This window comes from Simochromis diagramma, unplaced genomic scaffold (assembly GCF_900408965.1).
Source record: "Simochromis diagramma unplaced genomic scaffold, fSimDia1.1 OVJJ01000321.1, whole genome shotgun sequence".
NCBI lineage: Eukaryota > Metazoa > Chordata > Actinopteri > Cichliformes > Cichlidae > Simochromis > Simochromis diagramma.
The window spans coordinates 7,872,173-7,879,219 of record NW_024386772.1 but is presented as its reverse complement, the minus strand read 5'-3'; positions in this window follow the sequence as shown (position 1 = coordinate 7,879,219).

Genomic DNA, 7,047 nt, shown 5'->3' with positions numbered 1-7,047 from the left:
TGCATTCATAGTGAGCGTATGATCACTAATGCGGGGAGACGTGAATTATTTGTTCAATTTCAGATTGAAAGTGCCCTCTATTATCAGAGATGATCGTGAACCGAAAGACAACGTGGTGGGGGACAGAAGAAGTGGCGATAGGGTCACTTCAGGAATAGTGCAGGATAATAGAAAGAGAACAGCGTGCTGCAAATTACTCCTTAAAAGCACTCTTGTCTTCCCTGTGATGTACATGTGAGTAGAAGAGAGGACATCAGAGTGATGTTGAGAACTCAGAGGGGACTGGGGTGTTGGCACATAATATAAGAAATGGGTGTGAGAGTGCTCCATTTTAAGGCATGATAGATAATGGCATTGCAATCAACTTCCCATCACTATAGCTCTGCCTCTTACCTGTTCCCTTACATTGCACTCATATGCTCCGTGAAGAATGCCCTTTTGGTTTTTATGGGTGTCATATGCTGTTTATGCATTCTGAAAACATCTCCACAAAGCAGTTAACACAGAAAAGAAAAGACATGATCTGGGGTAAAAAAAAAAAAAAAAAAAAAAAGGTTATAAGTGGATTTTTATATCTTGTTTTTTTTATAATATAATATAATATAATATAATATAATATAATATAAGTTGCCAAAGAAAAATTATTACATAATTTAACATAAATAAGTATCTTTGATGTGAAAATACACACACTGAATATGCACAAAAAAAACAACTTATATAACAATCCAAAGTTACAATAAACTTTTATTTTTTGTGGCAGAACCTTTTGCAACATTCTGCAATAATGAGATAATTCTGAGTACTGTCTTATAACAAGCTGTCTTTATGTCAAGTCAGGCTCCATTCATTTGGCAGGGAGTGTGTTTTTGATTGGTCTTTTTGCACACTGCTCTAAGCATCATAAGTCTGCCAAACCAATGACCAGCTGACCATTACGAGGATGATGCCATGTTGCTGGACAAGAGTGCCTTAAATGCTGGAAAATCCACAATATTTTCCTTCTGAAATCAGTGAAGGGCTCTAGCGTGACTCCACACTGTGAAACTTGTTAAAGTAGAGTCGAGTTATGCACCAAATTGCATGGTATTGCTCACACTATTTATATTTAACAAGGTTCAAGAGTCAAAAGGGTCAAAATTAAAACATTTTTTTCATATTTTTCTGTAACAATTTTTACAATTCAATAACAATTATTGAATACTTTTTTATCAGTATGTTGAAATGTGCTTTCCTGTTTAACCCAGAGTTCTCAGTGTTGCAATAAATTAATAGAGACACAGTCAAGAAATTAATATTAGTATCTTGCAGTCACATTTACATGCATAGCACTGGCTTGTCAGGTTTAATGAAGAGCAGCCTTTTCTTTGATACTGGAGGTATTTTGACAGCAGCTCTGGAAATAAAGATGTACGCAAGGTTACTGTTGATAAGAAATTAGATTTGCAGCATATATGAATCAGATCATTTATAATGATAACCTCAGACAATATGAGCTCAAATCTGACAACGACCAGTATGCAAATAGCAGTCCCAAAAGAAGTTATAAGTGATGAAGGAACCTTACACTTTGTAGTTAATTGAGTTGACTCAGCATAGATGCTAGAGTGTGTAACTAGTTTTCTGGGCCTAACTTTCAACTTGGAAAGCTGGAATATCTCCCAAGCGCTGCTCTCCGTCGAAAAACGTTGGTGTTTAATTACTGTCGCCACACATGGCTCAGGTGGTACACTGGGCTGTTCTGTAATTGCAGGGTTGGATGCTGGATAACATACATGTTATTGCTTTGTGCGTGCGTGCGTGCGTGCGTGCGTGCGTGCGTGCGTGTGTGTGTGAGAGAGAGAGAGAGAGAGAGAGAGCTAGCAGAAGAGGTGCAACAAGTTCCAATGAATTAAACAAGTCTTTACTTTGACCAGATCTTAAAAAGCTTCCACTAAAAAGCCTCTTATGTGGGGCATATGTAAATACGCAGTGTGCACAATCGTAAAAAACCACAAGCAACTGACCAGTGATAACTGTGAAAGATACCACACATCAGAATGTAATGTAAGAGATGCTCAGACGTCTTTGAATTATTGTAAAAATGTATCAGTATACTGTAATAATGTCTTTTTGCTATTGCTAATAACACACAGTATTTCTTTTATGTAAGTGCTGGGTCTCCAAAAAAAAAATCTAATGTTTGAAAACACATACATGCAGTTGAGGCCTAATCATAATTGCTGCAAGACCTGTGGTAATCATGATGGTATTAGGATTGTTCCCCATTTATGTGTTGTACAGCACGATCAGGGGATCTCCCACATAGTCAAATCTGTAAACGTGTCTTCAAATTGAACAATAGATTAAAAAAAATAATAATAATAATCTTTTTACTCCAGATAACTTTGCATCATTTAAGTCATCAGCATTATAAGAAACAGGATGCAAACAACTCTGTGGGGGGGTGAACGTGATGATGGTGGTGCTGGACTTGTCTGAGAAAGAGACTGCTGGGCCATTGATCTAACACAACACATCACTCTAGCTCCATTTACACAACCAATCACATCCCCTGCTGATTGATGTGTGGATAATTGAGCTGTCACCAGGGTTTCCATGTTTCTCCTCTAGTTTGCTCCTGACTTTAGGAATTGTATTGTATTTTACTTTAAGTCCATTTACAACAAAGGACATCCTGACGTGTACGTATGTCAATATTCTGCCAGATGCCTGTCAGGGAGACAGAGAGATGCTAACTCGTGCATCAAGCATGATAGACTACTAGCCTGTCCAGGCTAATTAACCTCAGGGGCCAGGACTCCGGCAACCCATCAGGGTCAGTCTGTTTGGCAGCTGCTTCATCAGTAAGTCAATTCTGACTATCTTATCACCACACTGTACTAAACATTGTCCTTTGGCTCAGACACTTAAAAAAAAAACAGATACATTTTGTTAACTGGTAAAGTTGGGGCCAAATACTAATAATAAAAATAATCTTTTGACTGGTCAGTAAGTTTCCAGTTTGGTCAGTCTGTCAGTTCATTCCATATAACAGGTCTAATAAAGCACAAAGACTTTTTTCATGTATTACAATTTATTAATGAATATCACATTTCCCTAATTCAGTATGATTGTAAGAACTAAGTACGAATCAAGAAAAAATATACTACGTGCTAAATATTACAAAGTCACAAGTAAATTAGCATAATAAATGTATGTACACCTTATTAAAGTTGTGCAAACATTTACTTTTGGAAGCAAATGGAAATTGAGAATGAGAAGGCTTTTCTATTTCTTTTTATATGGGCTTGCCCTACTACTAACACACTTCTCTCTGTATCTACTCTGTTCAGTGAATGAACGTGGAGAGACCGTAGTAGCAAACATGAAAGAGCACATGCTCAGTGTTGTTCTTGTGGTTTGTCATGCAGAGGCTGTGCACACTAAAAGAGAGAAAAAAAGAGGACGGCCTATCTAAGTGATCGTTTGAGTCAAAATAGCAGCATCACTGTTTCTGTTTTTTTTTATGCACTGGATAATTCTGTAAATTATCTTATAACTAAAAAATAAATAAATACATAACAACTTTAAAGATCTTAAATTAAACTGAAAGGCAGGTGTCCTTCAGCACCCTGCTCTTTTCCTTTAGAGCACTGGCTTTTATATTCACTGATCATTTTTTATCATTCAGAGGTTTTAGTGGTTTTGCTGATGTTGTGTTTTATGTTTGGACCTAGCCATCTGGTAAACCTGTTTCTTCTCTTTTTGTCCTTAGATGGAGCCCTACATGAGATTGGACTTTTATTCTTTCACAATGACAACCATTTTTACTGTGTGTGTGTACTTTGCTCTATCTCTATTCTGTAGTTCAACTTTGAGTTTGCATGTGTGTTTTATCAGTACTGAATAGACTTTACGCCAGCTTTGTGGGGCTTTTAACAGCCTATTTTTAGGCCTCGAAACCCTTAACACTAACCTGTCAAATGAAAATTCTGCTTCAGTATTTTGACTGAATGGCATCAGCCCATTCAGTACCAAATGACACATTGTTCTCAAAGCAGAAAGCCTGTGTGTAAGCTTTTTTTAAGATAGCAATACCACAGCAACAGCTTCTTACTTTAGAGCAAGAATGCATACACAGCAAAATGGTACTTTCTTACCTCTTTTGTTGTCTGTACTTATTGAATCAATATGTGCTGCACACCATTTTTACTGCTAGAACAATTCTTTTAAGCTATTACTCTTACTCTCTCTAAGCTACTACTTTTTTTTTTTTTAAGGAAAGAAAGAAAAATGCATTTAATGTTCTAGGATTGACACTCTCCTTATTCCTTTTGCTGAGTTATAGCATTTTGAATAGTTCCCTATTTAAAATGTAATTATTGTAATGTTTTATCAAAACCCGTATTTGCTGTTCCTTTAGTGCATTTTTTAGATTAAATAAACAGGGACATCACAAACTTGTATAAATATTGTGATTATTATGTAAATATGTATACTTGCTAAGATGGCATGTCAAACACTTCAAACAAAATGCAACAAAGAAAGTACGACAAATAAAACAGAAAATCGAATGAATTTCTTATTTTTGCTTTGTTCTGATGACAGCTAGGCCAGATGGCAGTTTAGAAGTGTTTAGGAGAATTTTTCCCATCTAGTCCTGTCACAGTGATAATGAAAGTGGGTTTTTCTCTGTACTCTGAGCAGTGACACTTTGCAGAGCACATTAGCACATGAGAACCTCCTATGGTTCCTTTCTGCCTGTGAATGGCCGAGCAGCAGGTTAACGATGCCCACGAGGCTGCTGCCAGAGTATTAATAATTAAAGCGGCTCGGCATCTCTTTTTTTGCATTGTTCCCTCTCATGATGGCCGCAAGCTACTTGATTATCCTTTTCAGCGCCTTCTTTGCAACATTATCATCTGATGCCCACTGATACCACGGCCATCAACTAAAAACTGGCTTTCCAGCAAAATGCATCATTGCTCTCAGGCAATGACAGCTTCATCAGAAAATCCAGACATGTACTGTGATAGCTAGTGATAATGCTTCAACACAGCAGGCTACATACACCGCCTTCTCCCTCCCACTCTGAACTGCTGACTAGTGGACCTGGCTTTTACAGCCTTTCTTAAATATTAATGTCATTATTTTCATTTACATATTATAAAAAATTCATACAAACCGTAGATGAAGTGGGTTACACTGATACATTGATTACTAATGTAACTTCAGACTCGGTTGTGCGTTGCATGATTCTTACAGGAACATTTAAAAAGAGCTGTATAGGTATGCAGTACATTAAGTCTGTTCATCAATCCGACTGCAAAGTTTGACCTAAAAAATGTTTGACACAGTTGGATTCAGGAGGAACAGTGGAAAACTGGAGCAGCTCTTTATCCTCTCAAAGATATTCAAGTGTGCTTAAGAGTTACACCGCCAAGTCTACATCTTTTTCCGACTAGGACAAGTTGTTTGACCACGTCCCTCAGTGTAGTAAAAGATGCTTCAGGAGTATGAGGTATCTGTCCCGTTGCTACAAGGTATGTCGATCTCTGGATAACCATTGTGAGATCTTGTTTCCCATTGGATGTTGACTCCACCAGTGCTGCTTTTCATCATCAACTCTGTTTGTAATTTTTATGGACATCGTTTTCCACTTTGATGGCATCAGAATCTCATGTCTGCTTTCTTCCGATGATGTGGTTCTGTTGCCTTCATCGAGTGGTGGCCTCCAGCTCACACTGGAATGGTTCACAGGTAAGTGTGACATGGAATTTGCACCTCCAAGCCTGAGGCCATGGTTTACAGTCGGAACAGGGTGGCGTGCCCACTCCCGGTCAGGGAGTTGTTACCCCAAGTGGAGGAGTTTCAGTATCTTGAGGTCTTGTTCACGAATGAAGGGAGAGGGTAACAGGAGGTAACAGACAGACTGGGGCTGCATCTGAAAGGATGGGAATGCTGCACCAATCTTTCATGATGAAGAGAGAGCTGAGCTTGAAAGAAAAGCTATCAATTTACTAGTTGATCTACATCCCTACAAGAATGAGGTCGCAGCTACAAACAGCAGAAATGAGCCATCTCTGAGATTGGGTGAGGAGTTTATGGGCTCAGAGTAGAACCGCTACCCCTCCGCACCGAAAGTAGGTGGTTCAGGGATCAGCAAGAATGCCTCCTGGGTGAGGTGTTCCAGGCATGTGCTGCTGGGAGAAGGTCCCAGGGAAGACCCAGGACCCAGAGATTATTTTTCTCAACTATCCCCTTGGATAGGCTGAAGCAGATGGCTAGGGAGAGGAAGGCCTGGGCTTCCCTGGTTAGGCTGCCCCCCACAACCTGGCTCCCTAGATATCACTTATTTGTTTTTCTGATGAAAAAGATGAAATTAAGAGGGAGTCGAACAAAAGTGGGAACGAATCAGTTCAAATGCAAATATGAAGGGGCCTGAATGCATTATTGAAATGCTGCATGTGGAGATTGAAACTTGGCAATAAAGCACACAGACACTCTCAGAAGAGCACATCAAATAACAAACTGATCGTCTTATTTTGATCTTTATCTGTATCTCACAGAAGTATCCTGGAAGCATCAATAAAGCAAATTGCCATTTAGATTTTGTCACTGTCATGGTTTGGATTTTATTTCATATGTCTCACTAACGCTGTATGTCTCCTGCACTTCTTTGTCAGTGGTTTGTTTATATGTGTTTTCTGTCTCGCTTTTAATTATTTCATACTTTAAAAATATCTTACCTTGCTTCTCTCCAGTGTTGTCTTCTATTTTTAACTCATTTCCCACCTTTGAGATTGTCTTGCCTGCCGTAATTGATTCCACCTGTTTCTTGTCATACAAGCAGCCCTGTGTGTATTTATACAGTTTTGTCTTTCTCTCAGTCTTTGTCACTCTGTTTACCCACCTGTTCACCTGCATGTTTTCCTCCCTTCTCTCCTTGTATTTGTCACCATATTTTATTTTCATGTTCCCCATGTCTGCTTAGGCGTTTGGATTTATTTGTGTGTGCTCACTTGCACCTGCTTGTTAAACGTTTGGGGGGGGGGGGGGGGTTCT